General features: G+C 44.7%; 1 protein-coding gene across 5 annotated transcripts in view; it reads right to left on the reverse strand.

Moving 5' to 3' along the window:
• The window catches only part of GRID1 (glutamate ionotropic receptor delta type subunit 1), a 692,098-nt gene that overhangs the window by 16,854 nt on the left and 648,344 nt on the right, over positions 1-26,900 (reverse strand). The window lies entirely within an intron of this gene.

Below are 26,900 nucleotides of genomic sequence, written 5' to 3' on the forward strand. Positions count from 1 at the left end.
GCAAAATCACCTTGTGGTTAGGCAGACCTGGCCTCCCGTAATAGTTTTGAGCAGCGAGAAATCTCAATGGCTGGATTTGGGGACCCTCCTGAACTGTCCTCCTGCCCAATCAGCTGGCACAGCAAACTCTCCTATTTTCGGATCTGCAGAGTCCACCCCTGGTTGATGCCACTTACTGCGATTGGACATAGAAGGATGGGATGCTATCTCTGCACATCTCCAGAAAGACGTGGGTAAGGTGAGCTATACGTGGGCTCTAAGCTAGCCCCTGGTTGCAGCGGCGTGTACCTGTTTCTCAGATTAGCAAGCTCACCTTGGAGACTGCAGAAAGTCTGACCCCAGGGAACTGAAATTTCTTGATCAGCAATTTAGAGGGCTGCACAATAGTATTCATTTAATTTCCACTTAGAACTTGACTGAACCCTGCTTTAGGAGAAGAAGGGAGACAGCCCTAGGATTAGTGTCCCTGAGTAGCTGGGGAAGTCACAGACTTCCTCTGCCTGGGGAGGAATCCATTAAGGATAGGGTCTTGATTGTTATGGCGCCACAAGAGTGTACACACACACACACACACACACACACACACACACACCCCTGTAGGTTCGCATTCACACACAAGAACAGAGTTCTGGTGTCAGTATCTCTATACCCACACAACAATGGCAGATTATTCCATCAGGAACTTGCCTTCGGCCACAGCTCAAGCCCTTTTCCATCACACCCATCCATAGCAGACTTTAAATTCTATGCAAGTGTGCTAAATTGCTTCAGTCGTGTCAACTCTTTGCGACCCTATGGACTGTAACCTGCCAGGTTCCTCTGTCCATGGGATTCTCCAGGCAAGAATACTGAGTGGGTTGCCATGCCCTTCTCCAGGGGATCTTCCTGACTTTGGGATGGAACCCTTGTCTCTTATGTCTCCTGAACTGGCAGGTTTGTTCTTCACCACTAGCACCACCCCCTGAGCCATAATCCTGACTTAGCCTGGAGTTTAGGCCCTCATAAGGAATGTGAGCTGCTTGCTTTTTGGAAGAATATAGACACTGTCACTTGGCCAGCTTAAAACAGAGCATCAGGTTCTTAGTGAAGGAAAGAGCCTGGTTTCAATTCTCTAGTGAACAGACAGACACCTTGAGCCCTCTTCTTTCCTACTCCAGCTCATACTAGATGCTAGAAGATCCCAGTCTGGGGTGCTGATGGGGCTGAAACATCGCAGGTCAAGCTGGGAAGCCACAAGCCTCGTGACACTGTCAGGGGTATTATTCCACTTTCCTGCTTTTGTTCAACTGAGTCTTCCTGTCCACTGAGATTTTCCAGAGAATGCCATAGCTGCTTTAGATGAAGTCTGTCTAAATTTTGCTTCTTTGGGGGCCCTAAGTGCCCATGGGCCATGGGGCATGCGTGCTCATCTGTGTCTGACTCTCTGTGACCTCATGGACTATAGCCCACCAGGCTTCTCTGTGCATGGAATTCTCCAAGCAAGAATACTGGAGTGTATTGCCATTTCCTTCTCCAGGGGATCTTCCTGACCCAGGGATTGAACCCACATCTCTTAAATCTCCTGCATTGGCAAGTGGGTTCTTTATCAGTTGAGCCACCAGGGATGATGGCTTATCTCCTCCTCAGGAATTTTCCATCTGAAGGATTTGTGGACAGAGTGTGGTGGCCTCCCTCTGCCAGGAATAGCCATTCACATAATTGTGCCTGACTACCTTGCAAGAAATGACACACACCACACCACCCATTGATGTTCACCTCAGGGAACAATCCAAATATTACCTCAGAGCCTCTTTCCTTGGCCAAGTCAATTTCAGGAGTCCCTAAAGGGCGTTGACCCAGGTTGCAAAATTACACTCATCTCTCTCCTTCCACATGGGAAGATAACAGTCTTTGAAATTTTTTCCTGCTGGCAAACATGTTTTCTCATGAAAAGATATACATTTTCCACCTCTTAGTAACCGAGTTTCTCGACAAAATGTTGACTTATGACCTAATATTTGGCTTCCACCCAACTCTGGAGCATTTCATAACCCATGTTCACAATTCAGCATGACAATCAGACATTGTTATTTGCACGCTTTCAGAAGGGCATGTCATGCTGAAGGAAGAATTAAGATCAAGTTCGATTCTGTGTTTCAAGTGATGTCCCAAGAAGAAGAAAGAAAGAAGCTGGCCCAGCTCGAGTGGAAACTGACTCTGACAAAAGCCTGTTATGGCCATTTTAATGGGCCACTTGGATCCGTCAAGCCACGTGCATCTGTGGTTCCAGTTTGTTCTAAGAGACAGATGAGCACAGATGCCTGAAGGAAGCTGCATCTATAGTCCTGCTGCCTAAGCTGAGAATGCAGAAAACATACGGGAGGGATGCTGACAATGTCTCAGCTACAAATCCCTGCTAACCAGGAAGGTAGTCAGGGCAAGAAAATAGAAGTCCTCCTTCTTGAGTTTCCAAATGACCACAAACACTCACTCTCCCTGTTTGGAAACAAGGCCTACATTTATTACCATATAACTTCTTCGAGAAGCATGTGGCTAGTCCCTAATCTATAGGATGATGCCAGAACAGGGAGGACCTGGGGAGCCTTAGCTGCCACACCTTATATGTGGGCCAACTCAGATGCTACAGTTGTAAAGGGACTCTATCCTTAGAAAATACTCTTCATCTCCAACATCCCTTCCTCAGCATCCCAGAGCTTCCTGGGTCCTCCTTTCCTAGCCCCAGTCTCATGCTGTGTAAAATGCACCACCAAAACCTTCCCTGAGCTTCCCAAGTCCATCAGTTTCCAGGACAACTTCCTGGACCTTGCTGACAGCTCCCCAAGCTTCCAGATGTGTCACAGCCCCTGTATGAGACAGAAGGCTTCTTGGGAAGGACCATACCCTCAGGATCACTTTGAACACCAGCTATAAGAAGCCCAAAACATGACATCCATCATGGCTATATCCCCTGTATATAAACCCTCTTCTTGCTCCATGCAGAATGAATGCCCCACAACCTCCCTAAGACTCTTCCTTTGGGATCAGAATCTGTTTTCCAGGTGGCCCTTAGTAACTATGTATCCATCTTTTTACTCTGTGCTGCTTATCCAAAATGTCTAGCTTCTCCATACGTGGGGTCCGTCAAATATATCAAAAATCTGTTTCCGAGAGACCCAAGAGTTTCCTCGTTTTCTCTCCCCTCCTATTGCAGGCTCATCTTCTGCTTTTCTTGAGTCTGAGCATCTCTACTCGTTCTACTCATGGTTCCCTCCTCTGCAGCTCAGCCCTTATCTCACCGCTGCTACCACTGTGAAGGCATTTCTACCGCTCCCCCTCCACCCTGCATCCTCCTTCTCCTCAACTCCATGCCAGAGACCTCTCCCACTGTGGCATATTTGTTGTTTCCTATTTATATTAGCTACTTCTTTCTGTTGCGGATTTCCCTCCAGTCTCTTGGGGAGACAGAGTATTGGCAGGAATCTAGTCTCTTCTCAACTGTGTGCCACTGGCTGTTCCTCACAGAGAAAGAAAAGGGTGAGCCAGACACCTTCCTGCAGGAGCCTGGGAGTGCCTTGGTTACATGGAGCAACACTCCTACAGGTGGCTCTTTCGCCACTTCCTGTTCATACAAACTCATCCTTTCTTGCGTCTCCAGGCCCTGTCCTTCCCCTACTTCCCAGGCGGCTGTGGGGAGTTAACCGGAATGTTATCTGAGATTAGGAGTAATAGGCAATGTTGTTGCTCAATTGCTAAGACGTGTCCAGCTCTGTGTGACCCTGCAGAACACCCGACTCCCCTGTGCCTCACTGTCACCTGGAGTTTGCTCAATAGGCGGTGAGCTCTTCACAAATAGATTACTGACATTCATCTTTAAAGCTTGGGAAAGATGAAAGCAGTACCATAGATTTGTATTTTGCATTAAAACCAAACAGAAACAAATACTAGATGTCACACCTTTAATGAGCTAGATTACCTCTGGCTGGCCTATTTAAAATATTAAGTGCATTCCTCATTTCTAATCACTGACTGACCATTTTGTATGCATGTTAAAGGTAATATGCCAGTAGATGGGCAGGAATGTTACATAATGGAGTGGGATTAGTGAGGATTCTTAGGACAAGTTGATGGAAATATTTTCTTTAATCTTGTGACACAATCTACGCTGTAACACACTGCATGTCACACACACACACACACACAGAGACCCGATTCTGTCTCCACTGTCCTGTGTGCTCCCAGGGGCACCTCTGCGTGTCCACAGAACACAGAGGCCTGCCAGAGCTCTCCAGTTCCTCGGGTCACCGGCTCCCTGACACAACCCAAACAACCTGGGAAAGTCTCCCTTTTATTCCTGGCCTGCATCTAGACATTTGGCTTCATTTCACTTTTTTCTTTCCCTACAAGAAACAGGAAAGGCATTTGGCTCACACATACAAGAACAGATGTGAGGACTCTGGGGAAAAGAGGAGAGAACAGCTTTGACACTGGAGAAAGTCAAGGGCATCTGGGCATTCATTCCCAGGATGCCAGGACAGCAGCAGGTACACAGACCGCCCCTAGTTTGTCTCTCGGGAAGCATCTTAGCAAACAGGATCCAAGGCCATCCCTGAAGCCCCCTTCCTCCACCCACACACTGGTGCACTACTACAGACGAATGGGGACTCAGACCACGGGGCTATCTGACTCCAGGACTTAGAGCATCTTCCCTACATTTGCAGGGACATGATCAGCCTATTTTGCTGGAGGAAGGTTGGGCACCATATACAGAGCCACAGGTGAGCTGGGATATTGGATGACTCATCTCCATGGCTGCACACTGGAAATAAAATGAGACTGCATCGCCCTTCACTGCACCACTGATTCGGCCCTCCCCAGAACTCACTTGGGGCACGAACTTTCTGAGACAACAGCCTTGGAGGCAAGGGCTTCACAACACTCTTCTACTCCATCCTAACTGCATTTGGAAAGGGAGAAGCAAACACATTATCCCCCCCAAACAAGAATGCAGTTGCTACAAACATCAAACACAAATGCTCTCAAAAAAGAAATGCTAAAGGAAACCAGGCATCTGCATTGCCAGGTCCAGGGTAGGTATGAAGTACCTGCTGGATGCTGGGTTGTCAGAAACCTGATTCCTTTTCCATGGTACAATTCTGAGGGGCTGAACATGAACCCCATTTTCCAGATGAGGAAACTGAGACTCAGAAAAATGAAATGACTTGTCCCAAATAAATCCAGATAGTGAGTAGTAGAGCCAGGAGAAAGGCTGTCATTGCCATTCCCGTGGGTTCTATCACCAGCGGCATTCCCCTGGGAAGTGCTCAGAGGACCAGGCACCACAGCAGTTTCCCCAGTCCTCCATTTACACATCCGAGCAGGGCAGAGAGCAGAGCAGAGGTTTCTTTGGCCCCAGGAACTGTCTTCCTCCAGCTTTAGAGGTGGCTCGTGGGATGGCTGACAGCTGTGAGGGAGGACACAGGAGCCTGTGCCATCCACGGATGGGGGTGTTACGGTATGAGGGACGCCTTGGAAAGCTGATGCAGACTCAGGGGCAGTAACCATCCAGTGACACATTATCCACACTTGACCCTCACAAAGCAGAGCTCGGCATCCCAAATTTTAGCTCCTATGGTCATGTTCACAAAATGACAACACGTCGCCACAGGTAGCCTGAATCCTGGCTACAGTGATCTGTTATTATGCACAAGGCCAAATCACAAGATGCAACAGTGAAATCTAGACTATCTATGGAGAAAAGGACAATTTTACAGTCTGCTGGTAGGAATGTGGCTGGCATATTTCTGGAATGGCAATGCGGTGGGGAGAGTCAAATGCTTTTAAAATGTGCATATGTAGCAAATCTATCCTTAGGGATTCACTCTAAGGAATTAGTTTCAGAAAAGATGTTTGTACAAAGAGTCTCAGGGCACTGTTTAAACTAGCAAGAATTGGAAATAATTTAAATGCTCAACAATTGAGAATCAGCTAGGTAAATGATGTGTTAGATGATGGAATATTATGTTACCGTTACTATGCTGTTTTAAAAGAACATACTCTGCCCATGCTGAAGAAGAACCAGCTTGGGTTCTGGACTCCAACCACATGGATACGAATACCAACTCCACTTTTGCTGGCTGTGTGAGTGCCAATAATATTCTAACATCTCTGAACCTCAGTTTCCCTGGATGGAAAATCGTCCATACTTCAGAGTTATGGTGATCCAACATGCTTAGGGTTTTACCTGGCATAAATGGTAACCAGTATTATATTGTTTGGTGAAAAAGAATCTGTGCAATAGAGTACTTACATTGTGATATCCTTTTAAAATTATGTAAGAACTAACTTATATGCAGAGTACATCATGAGAAACGCTGGACTGGAAGAAACACAAGCTGGAATCAAGATTGCCGGGAGAAATATCAATAACCTCAGATATGCAGATGACACCACCCTTATGGCAGAAAGTGAAGAGGAACTCAAAAGCCTCTTGATGACAGTGAAAGTGGAGAGTGAAAAAGTTGGCTTAAAGCTCATCATGGCATCCGGTCCCACCACTTCATGGGAAACAGATGGGAAAACAGTGGAAACAGTGTCAGACTTTATTTTTCTGGGCTCCAAAATCACTACAGATGGTGACTGCAGCCATGAAATTAAAAGACGCTTACTCCTTGGAAGGAAAGTTATGACCAACCTAGATAGCATATTCAAAAGCAGAGACATTACTTTGCCAACAAAGGTCCATCTAGTCAAGGCTATGGTTTTTCCTGTGGTCACATATGGATGTGAGAGTTGGACTGTGAAGAAGGCTGAGTGCCGAAGAATTGATGCTTTTGAACTGTGGTGTTGGAGAAGACTCTTGAGAGTCCCTTGGACTGCAAGGAGATCCAACCAGTCCATTCTGAAGGAGATCAGCCCTGGGATTTCTTTGGAAGGAATGATGCTGAAGCTGAAACTCCAGTCCTTTGGCCACCTCATGCAAAGAGTTGACTCATTGGAAAAGACTCTGATGCTGGGAGGGATTGGGGGCAGGAGGAGAAGGGGACGACAGAGGATGAGATGGCTGGATGGCATCACTGACTCGATGGACGTGAGTCTCAGTGAACTCTGGGGGTTGGTGATGGACAGGGAGGCCTGACGTGCTGCGATTCATGGGGTCGCAAAGAGTCGGACATGACTGAGTGACTGATCTGATCTGATCTCTGAAGAACTAACTTTTTTTGTTCAGTCGCTTAGTCATGTCCAGCTCTTTGTGACTGCATGAACTGCAGCACACCTGGCTTCCCTGTCCATCACCAACTCCTGGAGCTTGCTCAAACTCATATCCATTGAGTCAGTGATGCCATTCAACCATCTCATCCTCTGTTGTCCCCTTCTCTTCCTGCCCTCAGTCTTCCCCAGCATCAGAGTCTTTTTCAATGAGTCAGTTCTTCACATCAGGTGGCTAACTATTGGAGCTTAAGCTTCAGCATCAGTCTTTCCAAAGAATACTCAGGATTGATTTCCTTTAGGATTGACTGGTTTTATCTCCCTGCTGTTCAAAGGACTCTCAAGAGTCTTCTCCAACACCACAGTTCAAAAGCATCAATTCCTCAGTGCTCAGCTTTCTTTATGGTCCAACTCTCACATCCATACATGACTACTGGTAAAACCATAGCTTTGATGATATGGATATTTGTCAGCAAAGTAATGTCTCTGCTTTTTAATACACTGTCTAGGTTTGTCATAGCTTTCCAAGGAGCAAGCGTGTTTTAGGTTCATGGCTGCAGTCACTGTCTGCATGATTTTGGAGCCCAAGAAAATAAGGCCTTTCACTGTTTCCATCGTTTCCCCATCTTTTTGCTATAAAGTGACGGGACTGGATGCCATGACCTTAGTTTTTTGAATGCTGAGTTTTAAGTCAGTTTTTTTCACTCTCCTCTTTCACCTTCATCTTTATGGAGAATCAAAACCAAGTATCAAACACTATCTTTGGGTCATGCCATCACGGGCGACTTCTGCTGGTTTCTTTTAGTCTCCGGTGCCTGATGTTTTCTGCAACTCAGTGGACATTTCTTTTGTGGTTGCAGCTGCCAAAGAGGGTCATTTTAGTGATCCGGCCTCCATCATAGAGCACAGGGCAGTGAAAAGAGCAGGATTCTGGATGAAGACACATCCCGGCTCTTTGGTGAACCTATGGTGTGTGTGTGTTAGTTGTTCAGTCATGTCCAGCTCTCTGCAACAGCACGGACTGAAGCCCACCAGGCTTCTCTGTCCATGGGGTTTTCCAGGCAAGAATACTGGGATGGATTGCCAAGCCCTCCTCCAGGGGATCTTCCTGACCCAGGGATCGAACCCAGGTTTCTTGCATTGCAGGTGGACTCTTTACCATCTGAGCCGCATGGGAAGCCTGGTGAATCTGTAGACCTGGGGCTAATAATCCCTTCCTAGAGGACTATTCTGAGGATGAAGTTACAGGAGACAACGCACTGTGCCTGGCACACAGAGCGGAACCGACACAAGCTCCTTCCTCTCCTCTGGCAGCCCCCAGCTTGATGTTGAAGATCAATCCATCAGCTGTCACTAACACATCTTTCCTCCCACCTCTACCCCTCCTGCCAATCATTCCTCTGCCTTGACTAAGTCAGCAGCATGCTGTGTGTGGGGTGTGTGGGGGGTGTGTGTGTGTGCCCGTGAGGATGTCTGTGCATGAACATATGCACGTGTGGAAGTTCGTGTGCACACACGAGTGTGCATGCGAGCACCACAAACCCCAGGGAAGCAGTAGAGAGCTGAACTCAGATACTAAGCACCTAGAGACCAAACGGAGTTTAGAAAAAGGAGATCTTTAGCTGGAGACATCTCGATGGTCTCTCAGCAGAGAAGAAAGAGGCCTCCAAAATGATGTGAAAATGTAAGGCAGACACTCAGCAGGACCCTAGGAAGTGTTCCCATGGCCTCCTCAGGAGGCTGCAAGGAAACCTGCCACCCAAGGAGCAAAAGATAATGACCCTTCACCTGGATCAGCCCCTGGAGCAGAACCAACAGGCAAAGGAGGGCAGGTTCAGTGGAGAGGAGGGGTGGGTGGGAGGAGACGGCAGCTGGGTTCTCCCACGATTCATGCTGTGGCCGCTTTCCTAAAGCATCCACAGGGTACAAAATCAGTTCAGCTCTTGGCTTCAGACCAGAGTGAACAGGAAGGAGCTGACAATGAGATAACACAACCAAAGGGGCAGCAAGAACACCTGGTGGGGAGATGTCTCGTGCGTGCATGTGTGTGCGTGGCCATGAGCACAGGCATGAGCCCTGAAGTTTTGTCTCGGTGGTTGGTCAAGTGAGGCTGCCCCTTACCTGGGTGAGAGGATAGAGCCACCCCAGGGCAATTGCAGCAGAAAACAGTTTCTGATGGCTAGGCAGGTCTGCAAAATGATCTCTGCCAATGATTACCTTCCCGCTTCTTGCACTCCTGTGTTCTGGAGTAACACAGAATAGTGAGGAGCAGAGCTAGTGGTGGAGAGAACGCCAAGCCCTTTCTCAGGCCTTTAATGCTCTCACCCTAACATTACCTTCTCTTGGATTCCTCAACTTCCTTTACAGAATCTTCAACTCCATTTCATAGAAAGCGTGGCATGGTATGTGGGTGAGAGCAAGGGCCTGGAGATGAGCAGAGCAGGCCTTTTTTCTAGTGTCCTTGGCCAGGCACCTGAACCCTGTGAGCCTGAGTCACCTCATCCAGGAGACAGGAGTAGCAGCCCCCACCTTCTCATGCCAATAGACAGCACAGAAAGTGTCTGAGGCAAAGGAACTTGAACAGTAAGACACTATCCTTGTGATCACGAAAATCATCACCAGCATCATCCTTACAACTTAAAGTTTGGATTTTCATTAAATGCAGTTGCCTCGGGGAAAATAACATTTGAAATTGTCCTCAGTCACCAGCCTGGTAAATTAGAAAACCTGTAAGATGGGGTCACAGTCTAACTCACTCACTATCAATTTGTAAAAATGGAAAATGAATCCAGACAGTCCTTAAGATCTTCTCCAGCTTTAACATCCTCCAAGTTTAAAATACAGACCAGTGGTTCTCGGAGAGTGTTCCCTAGACCAAGAGCTTCAGCATCACCAGAGAAATGTAAATCCCCAGACTCTATTCCAGACCCACTGAATAAAAGACCCTAGGAGTGGGGACCACCAATCTGTCTTAATATTATCTCTCCAGGTGACCCTGATGTGTGCTAAAATTGAGATCCAATGATAGAAACCTCAGTGAAATGAATTTCTGATCTTCTCTTGAGACTGGGTTTAAGAAGGAAAAGAATATTATGGCTCTAGGGTCTTGAGCCAGGGCCCAAAATGGAAGAGGGAATCACACAGGGTTGAGACCAAGATTACTAAAAGCAAACATTAAAGCAAAGTCACACTTTACATCTTCTTCCAGAAAATCATTCTACTTGATGCCTTCCCATCCATTCTCTTCTAAAATAGTTCAGGATAAACTTCCACAGTACAAACTGTGTCCATTTCTCAAGGAAATTGAGACTCAGGAAAGACTGCCTGAGACTATAGAACCAGCCACTGTGGCACAGCATCATCCCAGGTCTCCTTGGCCACAAGCGGCCTTCTTTTATCCCACATCAAAAGTTCAACATCAGTAGCCCCAGAGAGGCATCTAGAGCTCCCTGAGCAGCTGGCTCCTATCAGACTGCCAAATTCTGGACAAACTTTGCTAATGATGTCCACCTTCAGCACCTGACCTTATGGAAGCTTTATGGCTGTTTTCCGTTTTAGGGCCTTTAGCACTCTAGGGAGAAAGAATCTTAGTGAACCAAGTACTGTCTCAGTGGGAGAAGGTTTCTCACATCTCCCAGGGAGGAGAAGCTGGTTTGGTACCAAGGAAAAAAGAAAAGCCCTAATTTGGAAGAATCAATAGCTCCTTCTTCAGAAGTCTGAAGTTGTACACCATCAGCAAAACTGGGATCATAAACAACCTTCTCAGCAGGCCAAAGGGACACATCGATTTTCAGTGGTTTGTCAAAACTTTAAATTGTCCCAACACCATGGTCAACAACAATCTAATCTGAGTTATTCCATGGGAAAGATTAAGAATGATCTAAAGAAAGAGTAATTTGCTTTGCTTAGATATTGAACAGATTAGGCAGAGACAAGAGTACAGAATGAGAAAGGCCCGTGGAGGAAAGAGAAACAACCCAAGAATACACGAACCCACGCAGCAGAGGACGGGCACCCATGAGGTCCAATATTCCGTGGAGAAGCCCAGAGATAGGGCCTTGAAGGTACTCCCTGTGTGCACACAGGCACGCACACACACACACGGAAGGATGTGAGCCCCTTGGCCACGCACGTCCTTTTCACTGCCCTAGCATGATGTCTGGCATACAGTTGGTGCTGAATAAACGTGTAAAGTGATAAATGCAGAATTTGAAGGCGTGACTACTAGAATCTGAGACGCCTGGGTACTTAACGCAGGCTGCATTGGCTCCGTCCTGTTTGTCCCTCCGAGTCTGCCCTCCACCCTTCCTTTTCCGGCAACGTCTTTCAGAGGCTGATTTCATGGATAGTATCAATGGTCACCTTGGCTTCTGGCTACGAGTCACTTCCTAAGATTCAAGAATAAGTCAAATACTGATATAATTAAAACAGCAATCATGCCAGTAAGTACTGTTCATTCAAGCATATATTCTCAGATTTGAGAGGGCCTAAGAATCCCCTCGATATGTTCAAATACAGATGACTAGCCTCCCCCCAACATGCCTTCTCCAGGTTCTGATTCATTAGGTCCAAAGTAGGGATCATGAATTTCATTTCTACACGTTCCTGGATGAGGCTGATGCTAAAGGCCGAAAGAACACCCCTGGAAAACTACTGTGTTAAAATACACTCTACAAGGCGCTGTACTCATCCATTGACATCACCTCTGGACTTCACAATAAATCTGGAAAGACCCAGTATTATTATTCCTACTTTTATCAGATGAGATAACTTTGTTCAGCAGTAAGTTAACTTAGCCAAGATCTCATCTCTGGCACAAACTCAGTTCTCGTTAACTCAAACCCCACACTCAGTGGCTGCCATGTGGTCTTAACTGAGCACTTGACTCCGCAGAGACAAAGTGCCAGTCAGATTCATGAAGCCACACCCTGAGGCCAGCCTGTATTTGCTGTCTGCAGTCACATCTTGGTGTTTCTTTAGCCATAAAGGGTCTTTGGGAACTGGCAACTCAGACTATAAAGGACGAGGAGAGAAGCAGTAAAATTGTATGTGATCACGATTCATATTAAAAACTATCCTTTAATTGGTTCAGAGACCATCCCTGCAGGGTTTATGTTGAAGAGTTGTCTCATTCTCTAATCCCATTTGTAGCTAAGGATTCCTTTATGGCCTTTGCTAAAATGTCAGCCTTGAGGGAGGGAGAGAGAAAGGCTCTCACAACAGCCTTTCACACTTTGAGGAGCCACAAAAGAGGTCACGTCCTGACTGAAAAGATCCAAATGGACTCCCATCCCTCACAGAACCAGCTCTAAGCTCTACCTATCAGGAGGTACAGCTTTGTAAAGTCAAAGAGTCAGAACGATGAGCCACTAGAGGGCTTGCAGGGGCACGGCCCGGATAGAAGACAGCTGCATGGGCCAGGGACGCAGAGCACTCACTCCAAAAGGTGACATGCCTGCTCACCACATCCCCACATTACCAAGTGAGGTCTGAGACCTGGGCTGCACGGAAAGGTTCAGGACTCCTTCCATGTGAAGATTCTTAAAATATCAGAAATACCAAATTTCCCTGCCGAGCGTGCTCTTTACCAGGCTCCTCACCACTCCAGTTTCCTCTGTCTGAACCTCGGGAGGCATGCTATTCTGAGCTCTTGCTGTTATTACTCTCCCTGATTTGAGTTAATCCACCTCTCAGTTCTCTCTCTGCCTCTCCTTGTCCACTTCTGCTTGTGTGTGTCACACACACACACACACTCACACGCTAAAATTTTTAAATTTAAGGTTCAAGGCCAATCTTAGTATCTCTATGTCAGAGAGTAAAGAGACTCCATCAGAGGTTCCCATCACAGTGGAAACAACTGCTTATACTCAAAAAGGTTTTTTGTTGTTTTGTTTATTTTTTAAACTGAAGAATAGTTGATTTGCAACGTTGTGAGTTTTGCGTGTACAGCATAGTGACTTAGTCTTTTGTTTGGTTTTTGAAGATTATATTCCACTGTAGGTTATTACAAGATATTGGGGGTAAGTCCCTGTACTGGACAGTAAACACTTGCTGCTTCCCTATGTTACGCACAGCAGTTTGGTCTGTTGATCCCGCACTCCTCCTGTGTCCCTCCCCGGCTCCTCCTCCCCTTTGGCAACCATGTGTGTTTATGCCTGTGAATCTGTTCAGTTTCGCACACACGTTCATTTGTATTTTTTTAGATATCGCACATAAGTGATATCATTCCATGCTTGTGTCTCTCTGACTTATTTCACCGTGCATAATATTCTCTAGGTCCCTCCCCATTGCTATAAGTGGCAACATTTCATTCTTTTTATGCCTGAGTAGTATTCTATGATGTATGTAAATACATGGAGGTAGAAAAAGTGCAATAATCTTCAGGCAAATTGTTTAAACTTTGAGTTTTACATTCCTTATTTTCAAAATGGAAATATCACAAGATGCCCTCAGTGGTGAAAACAAAGTGTATGGACACAATACCACACATAGTAATGTCTTAACAAGTGTTATTTTCCTTCCCCTCTTCTCTTTCTTTGTTCTTGGACAAACAATATTATACCAAGAAAATGGAAATAAAGATAAAATAAACAAAAAGTGCCAACCGTTTGACACAATAGATCAAAATTGTTCTCCCCAGCGACTGCTTCTGGATTTTAATGTAACCAAAAAACAAAACAATTCAGTTCAAAATACAGAAACGTAAGTCATAAAACTCAAAGCCATAGTATTCAGTGGAACACACAGAATGGAATCAGCCCACATTTATAGCTAGCACTAAGGTGAAGTGTATGAGACCTGGGTGCAAAGCAAATTACAGGGCAGAGGAAATCTGAAGAATAAAATCAGGTTTAGGGGGAGTGAATGTCCTCCCACCCTTCTAATGAGGAGTTTGAAAATAATCAGCGTTAGCATGATGGCACGGATATTGGTTTGATTCCAGAGCTTATCCTACCAAATTATAAAAATCGCAGAAGAAAGTAATTGAAGAATTCATAACGAGATTTGCTTGGCAATGTTCAAAATCCAAAGCAAAGTAATTTTATAAAGGAGGCGCAGAGGGGGCTTTCCTTGATCTTTGCACTGTATTATCCCAAACCAATCATCATCAAACAAAATTAAGCTGCAGGGCATTATGAGGGGGACAACTTAGTCGATTGTGTGGAAACCTGCTTCAGGAGACTGACTAAACACCTGTCCTTCCCACCCTTCCTCACCCCTTTTTGCTCTCCCTGCAGCTAGGAGAAGGAAATGGCAACCCACTCCAGTGTTCTTGCCTGGAGAATCCCAGGGATGGAGAGCCTGGTGGGCTGCCGTCTCTGGGGTCGCACAGAGTCGGACACGACTGAAGTGACTTAGCAGCAGCAGCAGCAGTAGCTAGATCCCAGCAGTCCTGCTCATTCTTCTTGAAGAAAGATGCCCATGGGTGTATTTCCGAATACTACCATTTCTTTTTCACTTACTGATTATTTATTTTGTTTGATTTTTAAAAAGATAAAACGTCTGGATGTCCACGTGTGCCCCTGCACCTACCTCCACTCCAGGCCCTGGGGCAACAGATGAGTAAGAGATAGGCCTGCCGCTACGGAGGCTCAGAGTCCAGTCAGGATGCGACAGAGCAGGGCTCTGAGGATGGGGCGGCATCTGATGGACCTGGGCTCTGGGAGGCACAGGGTTTTGGGGAGCCCCTGACCCTGCCCTGAGAAAGCAGGAGCTTCAGTGGGGGTCAGGAAGAGCAAATGCTCCTGCTGAGGCCAGAGAGATGACCAAGAGTCAGCCTGGCCAACAAGGAAAGGGAAGGCTTTCCAAGCAGGAGGATCCTGGTGTGTAGAGGAGGGGAGAGGGGAAGATGCTGCTCAGCTTTCCTGTGATGAAGACACCAGGTAAGTGGGAGTAGGAGCTGAGGCTTCATTCTGATCATGCATCTCTTCCATTTTTTGCAGAGTGTCACCAGGTTAATGACACAGGAGCTAGAGTGAGAAAAGTACTGAGTTCAAACCTGGGTTCGATATTGACTCAAACTTGATGTTCAGAAGGTCCCTTGCCCTCTTTAAACTCTAGTTTCCTAATTAGTAAACAAGTTGTCTAGAAGTCCAGTTCAGCTAATTTAATGCCTGGAAAAAACTCAAATTCCCACCCTTGATCCATCCCAGGCCTCTTTAATGGTAGCCATTACGATTAGATTAACCTTCTGGTTGTTCAAACACTGATGCGAGGCCCCAAAGGAAGGAAGGAAAACTCTGGGTAAAGTAAGAAAGGAAACACATATGTTTTAAATAACATGACCATACCAAACCAGCCTTTGTCAAACCTAACTCAATTTAAAGAGGAGAGCATCAAGCACACTCTTACATATGAACTGAGCTCAGCACTCCTAAATGAGTTGACTAACAAACAAATGAATGAATAAATGAATGAATGAAAAACTCAAATATTTCAAAGAGCAAATCATTGTGTACTCGTGTTTTTATGTACATCAGTTCTGATTAATAAACAAAGGTAGGTATCTAACCATCTATTCAATTTCCTCGAATGCACCAAAATTCATGAATTTTGCCTAATCTGGGCCAAGGAAAAAGTGAGTTGAAGAAAAAGTGATTTCTTCTCCATTTAGTCCCCAGGACAATAAAGCAAAATAAAGTCAAAATACATATATACCTACATGGAGAGAAAGAGAAAGAAATTTTTATAAATCACAATAAAGGATTTTAGAAAAGTAGAAAAATATCAATTTATAAAAAGACTTTTCCTACTAAAGATAAATCCACAAGGATTTAATGGGAAAAAAAAACACTGAAGCCTGTATTCTTCTGATCCCCAAGATAGAATGTAATTTATTCAAAGCTGTGCTTCTGGCAATACTCAGTAATATTTTGTCGAGAGCTTTAAATGTTTATATCTTTTTTCGACACCATGTTTCTACTTTTGCGAATTTGACTTCAGGAAATAAATATAGTAACTGAACAACCATTAGGCAATAAGGTGTTCATTATAGTGTTATTTGTAATTCGTGAAAAATTGTAATAGACCCAAATAATACTCAAGAAGAAAATGCTTAATTTTACCTATATTTGATGAAATATTAAGTAGCCACTAAAATGGTTTTTAAAGTTTCACAACAGTGTTAGAAAGTGCAGGATAAAATATATTTTTTCTAACATCCTAGTTATGTAAAATATTTACAGAGATTTGAAAAGACTTCCCAGAAATACAAGAGTTCCTAGAGCCTTGGTTAGGTGGTTGAAAAATATACATTTGATTGGTTCTTTTCTGTTTATTTTTAGAAATATTCAACCTTCTAAAAATGGTGATATTTATTTAAATGATATATATTTTCAAATTATAAATGTATAATCTAATATTTCCTTTCAAAACCTCTTATTTTAAATGTTGGCACGGATTGGGGGATATTTAATCTAAGTGCCCTTGGAATTGGGTTGGACCACAGATTTAAAGGGGCTTCCCTTGTGGCTCAGCTAGTAAAGAATCCTCCTGCAATGTGGGAGATCTGGGTTCAATCCCTGGGTTGAGAAGATCCCCTAGAGAAGAGAATGGCAACCCACTCCAGTATTCTTGCCTGGAAAATCCCATGGATAGAGGAAGCTGGTGGGCTACTGTCCATGGGGTTGCAAAGAGTCGGTCATGACTGAATGACTAACACTTTCACTTCACAGATTTAAATCGTGTGAAGAAGGCTCAAGTGTATTACAAGATCAAGACACTCAGAACTCCGCCGGAGACCCGGAGAAGGGGTTCTGCAGATAGCAACTGTTAAACAACGAAAATACCACTGCCGTCATTCTCCTACAAGGAAACTATACATTTAGTAGAAATAAAAATGGGTTCTGTTCTCATGGTGTTCCACTCTCCTTTCTGCCTCTCTGCTTTCCCTTATTTTTTCTCTGTATTTTATTTCCTGCTTGTCAGTTTTCTCTCGCATTCTCACATTTGTGTTTTCAAAACTGAAAAGGAATTGAGGAATCTGGATTGCAAAATGAAGGTACATGACAGGACTACCTTAGGAAGCTTTCCTAACCTCACTAAGCAGAATAAATACTCGATTTCTGTTCTCCTACCCTTTTCCACACTAACTCACAGCCATTTTTTTATCCTTCAGAACTCAATAGGGATACCTTGAAAAAAAAAACAAAACAGCTAAGTCCAGTGCTTTATATTCTGAACTCGATGCTAATGAAAACACAGCATATAAAAGTTCATGGAATTCAGCTAAAACAGTGCTTAGAGGGAAATGTATAGCTTTAAATACTTGTATTGGGCTTCCCTGGTGGCTCAGTAGTGAAAGAATACAGCTGCCATGCAGGGGACATGCAGGAGATGCGGGTTCAATCCCTGGCTTAGGAAAACCCCTGGGGGAGGAAATGGCAAGCCACTCCAGGATTCTTGCCTGGAAAATCCCATGGATAGAGGAGCCTGGGGAGCTACAATACATGGGGGTCGAAAAAGAACTGGATGTGACTTAGCGACTAAACAACAACGAATCCTTGTATTAGGAAAGAAAACAGGAGTAAAGTCAATGATCTAAGTTTCAACACTATAAAGACAGAAGGCATAAAAGCAAATTGAAACCAAAACAAACAGATGTAAGAAAACATCGCAAAGGTGAAACAATGGTAAAGAATCTCCCTGCCAATGCAGGAGAGGCAGGAGACTCTGGTTCGATCCCCGGTTCATGAAGATCCCCTGGAGTAGGAAATGGCAACCTGCTCCAGTATTCTTACCTGGAGAATCCCATGGACAAAGAAGCCCGGCAGGCTACAGTCCATGGTCCCAAAGAGTCGGACACAACTGAGCATCTGAGCATGAAACGGAGAGGACCATGTGGTCCTTGCCTCTCCACCCTGTCCTCTGCCTGCCTTCTGCCGGTGGAAAACTTTAGTCAAAAAATAAGTTTAATCAGAGAAGTGAGAAATGCTGAAACAAAGAAAAACAGTCAAAGGAGACTAAGTAATAATAATGCAGTCATAAGGAATCGTCAAGGACCTTTAGTTCTTTCTCAAGGGCTATAGATGATATTCTAAGCCATATCTCATGAGCTGTCTTATAGATACCAGAACACCAGGTGGAGAAGTCAACTACATGATGACCAGACTGGACCCAGGACAAGAGCTGCCACAATTCCAAGAACTGACAGCAAAGACATGGGAACACACGGACCCCAAAACTGACGATGAACTGTATCTAAAACAACCAAGATGATGCCAGTCACACCACAGATGATCAATTTGAAGATGACTGTTAGAGATGACTGTGCTGTTTCTGCATGTAGCCCGCTCCCCACTCTGTATAAAAGCTCTCACCCCCTGCTTCTCAGGGGTGGGGGAGTCAGCCTTTGGACAGATGTCTGCCACCCTCCCCCTGCCAGTTGCTGGCATCAGAGATAAAGCAAACTTTCCTTTCCACCAGCCTGGCCTGTTTACTGGCTTTTGAGTGATGAGCAGCCAGACACCCCCATGCATACCTTTCGGTAACAAGCACAGACACAAGAAAAAAAAATATCAAAAATCTGAATCAATAAGATAAAACAACTGAGAAAAGTCAATAATATCAAAAGTTGATGTTTAAAAAGGAAAAACTATGTTTACATATTTAAAAACTCAATAGTGTAAGGTTATAACTTTCCCTCCAAATATCTATAGATTCAATGTAATAGCTATCAAAAATCTCAAGTTTTCTTAAGGAAATTGACAAGATGATTATAAAATTTAAATGGAAGTGCAAAAGTTCTAGAACTTTCCAAATAATGTTAGTTGAAAGCACAGTCTGATTTAAAGAATTATTATAAAGCTATAGAGATTAAGGCTTTTTATTAGCATAAGAGTAGATCAGTGCAACAGAATAGAGAATCTAGAATCTAGAAACAGACCAACATATATGTCCAATTGATTTTCAATCAAAGCATCTAGTCATTTGTTAATTAAATATAAGTATTTTTAATAAATGGTGTTCAGCTCAGTTCAGTCGCTCAGTCGTGTCCGATTCTTTGCGACCCCATGAATCGCAGCATGCCAGGCCTCCCTGTCCATCACCAACTCCCGGAGTTCACTCAGACTCACATCTATCAAGTCAGTGATACCATCCAGCCATCTCATCCTCTGTCGTCCCCTTCTCCTCCTGCCCCCAATCCCTCCCAGCATCAGAGTCTTTTCCAATGAGTCAACTCTTCACATGAGGTGGCCAAAGTACTGGAGTTTCAGCTTTGGCATCATTCCTTCCAAAGAAATCCCAGGGCTGATCTCCTTCAGGATGGACTGGTTGGATCTTGCAGTCCAAGGGACTCTCAAGAGTCTTCTCCAACACCATAGTTCAAAAGCATCAATTCTTCGGCACTCAGCCTTCTTAAATAAATGGTGTAAGAACATGTAAATATAATCTGTGGCTTCCCAGGTGGCTCAGTGGTAAAGAATCCTCCCACCATGCAGGAGACACCGGTTTGATCCCTGGGTCAGAAGATCCCCTGGAGGAAACAGCGACCCACTCCAGTATTCTTGCCTGGAAAATCCCATGGACAGAAGAACCTGGTTGGCTACAGTCCATAGCATCACAAAGAGGCAGACAGGACTGAATGACTGAAGAAGCACTCACGCATCAGAAATTCATCAAGTGCTTCATGTGCTCAGTCACACAGCTGTGTCCAGCTCTTTGCAACCCCATGGACTGTAGCCTGCCAGGCTCCTCTGCCCATGGGGTTTTCTAGGCCAGGATACTGAAGTGGGTAGTCATTTCCTACTCCAGGGGATCTTCCTGACCCAGGAATGGACCCATGTCTCTTGTGTCTCCTGCACTGGCAGGCTGGTTCTTTACCACTAGCACCACATGGGAAGCCCACCAGAAATTCATGCTGGTTGATGTTGAGGTCAGAGGGAGAAGTTTCTAGAAAGTAACATGAGAAGACTTTTGAAGATGATGGAAATGTTCTACACAGTTGGCCCTCTGTATCTGTGGGTTCTGCACTGTGAATTCAACCACTGTGTATGATGGAAAATATAAAAAGACAATTCCAGAAAATTCCAAAAAGAAAAATTTGAATTTGTTGCTTGTTGACACTGATTTGCATTTCATTTACATTGTATTTACAACTATTTACATAGCATTTACATTGTATTAGGTATTGCAAGTAACCTTATAATGATTGGTGATTATTTAAAGCATACAGGAACCTTAAAAAAAAATAAAGCATACAGGAGGATGCTTGCAGTGATATGCAAATACTACCCATTTTATATAAGGGACTTGAATACCCATGAATTTTGCTGTCTGCAGTGTCCTGGAACAAATCCCGCTCAGATACTGAAGGATGACTATATCTTGTTTTGGAGTGGTGATCACATAGTTGTATACATTAGTCTAAACCCATGAAATAAACACTTAATATACATGAGTTTATTTTTTGTCAATTATACCTCATAAAAAGACTAAGTACTCTTTGTCTTCATATTTTTATCATACTTTTTCTAATATATAGTAAGTGCTAAGGTCCGCTTGCCTGGAAAATCCCATGGACCGAGGAGCCTGGGGGGCTGCAGTCCATGGGGTCGCTAAGAGTCAGACACGACTGAGCAACTTCCCTTTCACTTTTCACTTTCATGCATTGGAGAAGGAAATGGCAACCCACTCCAGCGTTCTTGCCTGGAGGATCCCAGGGACGGGGGAGCCTGGTGGGCTGCCGTCTCTGGGGTCGCACAGAGTCGGACACGACTGAAGTGACTTCACAGCAGCAGCAGCAGCAAGGCAATTTGCTGACACCTACTCAATGTCAGCTGTAGTACTGGAGTCCACACGGGACACTGTACCAGAAGTGGAACCACTTCTGCACTGGTAAACACAACTAATCTGGGCAGCCTTGTCTTGGTCTCACAGGTAGTTCAGAGAGGTGAATTCTCTTGACCAAAGCCACCGATTAAATTTGGTGGAAAGTGGAACTTAAATTCACATCTCCAAGCTCTTAGGTGGAAACTATTCAAATTACATGTCTTGAATGGATGAATTAGCAAATAAATGGACAAAGAGGTCATTGAACTTGCAAAAAAGATATAGTACCTTTGAACAAGTGGAAAAGCAGAGAGATGGATGATTATCCAGTGTGAGTGTCTGAGAAGAATGAGGCGTCTGGAATCCCCAATCTGCATTGACTTGGAAGCAGGAAAAGGACAAAACGTGTGTCTTGGGGCATGCCTACAAGGCCTACCACTGCTAACAGAGCTGCTGGCTTCCACTGCACAGGCTGCCTAGTTTGGATCAGCCCTTTCTGTTGCAGGTGGTGGGGGAAGCAGGGAGTGGGGTCAGACCTGCATCAATGGTCCCCTTCACTGACTTGACAAAATCTTCCCGATCATTGAATCCAGCATCTCCCAAACACAAAGAAGTGTCATCCCAGATAAGCCTCTTCCTGCTCCTCCATAAGGACACCCAATATGCCATGGAACCAGAATGCTTCCTCACGTCTCTCCTTCCAAATGTGGGGCATCAAAATTCCTGATCCTCCCATGGAAGACTGTAGTGCCTTTTCTGCCATAAGGTCCCTGGCACTCGGTGGGGAGTGTACACAATGAGAGCATCCCCCGGCACAAAGCAGAGAGCCCCGGGGAAGAAACAAAGGGAGGTGTTGATGGGTGATACCCACACACAATCTGGCGCCAGGGCAAGCATTAGATCAGCGTGGAAATAAATAAGATTTGTGAGCCCGTTTTCTTCCTGTATTTGCATTCACACTTTATGACCTCAGCGATATTTCCTGAGTGGAAAAAAACCACCTTCTGTTACGATTGCTCGACTCCACAGTGACTTCCCTCAGAAAAATACTGTCTCCAGCCACAGGGTGTGAAACTGGCTTCTTGTCTATTTATTCAAAGAGCCCAGTGAGCTGTGCAGATTGACATTTAAACTATTAAACTATATTCTATTTGACAATGTTATTAAATATTAGGTCTGATTTATGGAAAGGCTTAATAAATTGGCAGCCTGGGTCAGTCCTGACACTGCACAGAAACTGTGTTATGGCTGGATGTTACTTGAGAGAGTTGATCAAGCTCAAGAAAAATAAAGTCCCGCCAACAACATTTAAAGTCTGATTTCATGTGACATAGTTGTTATCATATAAATTCAAACCACTTGCCAGCTCAATTCTGCATCCCAGAGTTTCTCTAATTGATATTTTTACTAATTGGGAAATCAAAAGATCCAATTGCAGACCTAAATAACCTCTGCTATGTCACATGGAAAGAGAGGTAAGGCTTTTAAACATGGGAGCCAGCCATGTATCTTGCTGCCTTGGTGTAAAAGAGGAAGGGAAATAGAAGCACAAGTGAGCAATAAGCAAGGAGGGTGCAGACACACTGGTTATGGAAATGGGGATGTAACCCCACGGCAAGAGGCAAAGTTGGAGTGAGATATGACTGTACTGTGGCTTACTCACATCTGTGTGACCTTGAACAAGCCACTTAATCTCCCTGAGGGTTGGTCCCATTTCTACATGATGGAGATAAGGACAATCAAGTAGTTCTGTTTAGGATGAAAAGAATAATATATGTAGATCATCTGGCAGAGTGCCTGGTACATAGAGACAGCTCAACAGATTTCAGGGGGGAATTAGGCCAGGCCAGGGGTGAGGCTGGGTCCAGGGTAGTGAGGGGGAAGTCTGTGTGCCACCAGAGTTAGGTGGAAAGGACAAGAAAGGACACAGCCCGTATGCTACTAGACGGTATGGAACTAGGTGCCTATGTGCTGTTAGATGATGTAAAGGCAGAGGAGGACTACCTACTCGATGTGCTCATGCATTCTTAGATGATACAGAGCTTAGATGATGAGCTACCGGATATGTCTATGAGCTATCAAATGACATTACCCTAGAGGAAATATCCCTGGAGCACCCATTGCTCTGGACTAGGGAGCCTCAAAACTTTTTCTATAAAAGGCCATATAATAAATATTTTAGGCTTTGCAGACCATATGGCCACAACTACTCAGCTGTACTTAAGTAGCAGAAAAGCAGCCACAGACACTGTGTAAACAATCGAATGTGTGTCCCAATAAAACTTTATTTGTAAAAGCAAGTGACAGGCCAGATTCAGCCCATGGGTCATAGTTTGTAGACACTTTCCTGACAAGTGCAGGTGGCTGAGGGAAATGAAAGCAGTCTCACTTTGCTCACCAAGGATCAACAGAATCTCCTTCCTAACAGGCGGGTACTGAGCCTGAAAGCAACTATAAAGCCATTTCCCTCGTCCCGCCCATCAAGGAGTTCACAGAGGGTAGCCTGCTCACTGATGGCACCAACTGCACTGCCGATTTATGTGTTTCTGGTCAGTCCAACAACAAACAGATGACTCATTCAGGGACAATCCAGTATCTATTGAGAATTAACGGGCGCCAGGCAGGTTTGCTCTAAAAACTGCACACGGTAGGCTTTCAATAAATAAACAGAACTCCTCTCCCCTTCCAAATTCCTTTCTGCTCTCTTCACCAGGGCCCAGAAAGGGCTGCCTTCTCCTTATCTGCGTGATGGCTGGCATGAAAGAATAGGTCACAGTAGCGGGGGCAACCATGACATAATTCCTTTCTCTGGTTCTGATACTGGGCAAAAGTGATCACCTCTTGCTAAGCAATTTCCCACCTAAATTGGTTTCAAGTCATTAAAAGCTGCAGCACTCCCAAGGAAAAAAATAATAGCAGCTCTCTGAGGTTACTCACAATATCAAGCTCCTTGACTTTAGCAGCAATTAGACATTGTTCCACTACCAAGCACTCTGGAAATGGACCCAGGTCACCAATGAGTAACTTGAAATTAGAAATGGGAGCATCCTGCTTTTGCGAAGGCAGTTTCCTTTGTTGTTCTTTGGGGGCATCCAGTCCTCATCTTTGCCAGGCTGCCTGCACTGCACCCAAGCGAGTTCTGTCTGGGATTTGGAGAAGTCCCACCTCCCTAAATACCAAGACCATGCTCATATTTCCCAGGATGCTGGATTTTTCCTTACAGTTTCTAGATTCAAGATACGACCCTCACTCAGGGCATAACCCTACCTAGTCAAGTCTGCCAGGGATTCACAAGGCATTTGAAGCCATAGTCTGGGGGGTAAGGGCAGTTCCATAAGGGCAGGAGACAGAAAGAGCTTCAGATAAGCATGTAGGCACAGTAGCCACCCAAACAGGCACTTGTAGAAGGCGGGTTTGGGAATGAATCTGAGCACTCCTTGCTGTAAAAAAACGCAGTGCACTCTACTTTCTGACAGTACCATAAACTCACTTATATGACACCAGTTATAAAACCCTTAACATTTGCCTAGTGCTGACAGATTGTTTGTTTGTTTGTTTTCCTTAAAGATCCAAATGCAAGAAGGAGATTTGTGACCTCCAAGGCTGCTTGGGGTTTATAAAAGGAAGGTATCATAAAAGCAACTCTGTATTGGAAAAAGATTAGATTCTGTACCATGAAGCTTTAGGCATTTATAAAGAATGCAGAAGGCAATGGCACCCCACTCCAGTACTCTTGCCTGGAAAATCCCATGGACGGAGGAGCCTGGTGGGCTGCAGTCCATGGGGTCACAAAGAGTCGGACACAACTGAGTGACTTCACTTTCACTTTTCTTATTTGCATCTTCCACCAATTATTCTTTAATATTTTTTTTATTCATGAGTAAGACTCTAAATATCATCAGAGGATGATGTAAATAGGATGATGGGAAGATGCTTCTCTGAGGACCCATTTCCAGATTTATTGTGCTCCAGAGGGCTTTATTGGTGGTGTCTGCCTTCTTGATGTACTCCAGGAGTGAGAGAAGTCATGTACCTGGGTGCCTGCAAGGAGAGAAGGGAGTTGGCGTGCTCTGGGAGCCAAACTCTGCCTGGCTAGCCTGGAATTATTTATCTAAAAAAAATAGGTAGGTGCAAAGAATAAGAATAATCACAAACTTTGGTTCATAATGAGAAATAAGAGATGAAAACAAAAAAACCTGTGAACTGTAAAGCTAACACTGACCCTGACTTCAATCCAATAATATACTTCTCTCCTTCATCTTGCTCTGCCTCTCCCATGTGTAGTAACCACTACCCTGAGTCTTATATTTTACCTTACTTTAGATGTATGTATGCCAGTGTTTTATACACTATGCCAAAGAATGCTCAAACTACCGCACAACTGCACTCATCTCACACACTAGTAAAGTAGTGCTCAAAATTCTCCAAGCCAGGCTTCAGCAATATGTGAACCGTGAACTTCCTGATGTTCAAGCTGGTTTTAGAAAAGGCAGAGGAACCAGAGATCAAATTGCCAACATCCGCTGGATCATGGAAAAAGCAAGAGAGTTCCAGAAAAACATCTATTTCTGCTTTATTGACTATGCCAAAGCCTTTGACTGTGTGGATCACAATAAACTGTGGAAAATTCTGAAAGAGATGGAAATACCAGACCACCTGACCTGCCTCTTGAGAAACCTGTATGCAGGTCAGGAAGCAACAGTTAGAACTGGACATGGAACAATAGACTGGTTCCAAATAGGAAAAGGAGTAGGCCAAGGGTGTAAATTGTCATCTTGCTTATTTAACTTATACGCAGAGTACATCATGAGAAATGCTGAGCTGGAGGAAGCACAAGCTGGAATCAAGATTGCCGGGAAAAATATCAATAACCTCAGATATGCAGATGACACCACCCTTATGGCAGAAAGTGAAGAAGAACTAAAGAGCCTCTTGAAGAAAGTGAAAAAGGAGAGTGAAAAAGTTGGCTTAAAGCTCAACATTCAGAAAACTAAGATCATGGCACCTGGTCCCATTACTTCATGGGAAATAGATGGGGAAACAGTGGAAACAGTGGCTGACTTTATTTTGTGGGCTCCGAAATCACTGCAGATTGTGATTGCAGCCATGAAATTAAAAGATGCTTACTCCTTGGAAGGAAAGTTATGACCAACCTAGACAGCATATTAAAAAGAGAGACATTACTTTGCCAACAAAGGTCCGTCTAGTCAAGGCTATGGTTTTTCCAGTGGTCATGTATGGATGTGAGAGTTGGACTATAAAGAAGGCTGAGCGCTGAAGAATTGATGGTTTTGAACTGTGGTGTTGGAGAAGACTCTTGAGAGTCCCTTGGACTGCAAGAAGATCCAACCAGTCCATTCTGAAGGAGATCAGCCCTGGGTGTTCATTGGAAGGAATGATGCTGAAGCTGAAACTCCAGTACTTTGGCCACCTGATGTGAAGAGCTGACTCATTGGAAAAGACCCTGATGCTGGGAAAGATTGAGGGCAGGAGGAGTAGGGGTTGACAGAGGATGAGATGGTTGGATGGCATCACTGACTCAATGGACATGAGTTTGGGTGGACTCTGAGAGTTGGTGATGGACAGGGAGGCCTGGTGTGCTGCAGCTTATGGGGTTGCAAAGAGTTGGACACGACTGAGTGACTGAACTGAACTGAACTGAAGCGGTTGCTATGTTGACTGTTATTTTCTATCAGTTGACCCATGTGAAATTGCTTTTAATATTCTTCTTTGGGGCTTCCCTAGTAGCTCAGCTGGTAAAGAGTCCACCTGCAGTGTGGGAGACCTAGGTTCAATCCCTGGGTTGGGAAGATCCCCTGGAGGAAGGAATGGCAGCCCTCTCCGTATTGCAGCCCAGATAACCCCACGGACAGGGGAATCGTAGTCCATGGGGCTGCACAGCATCAGGCACAGCTGAGCAGCTGTCACTTTCACTCTCCTTTTAC

This window comes from Bos javanicus, chromosome 28, assembly GCF_032452875.1.
Source record: "Bos javanicus breed banteng chromosome 28, ARS-OSU_banteng_1.0, whole genome shotgun sequence".
In the NCBI taxonomy this organism is placed as follows: Eukaryota; Metazoa; Chordata; class Mammalia; order Artiodactyla; family Bovidae; genus Bos; species Bos javanicus.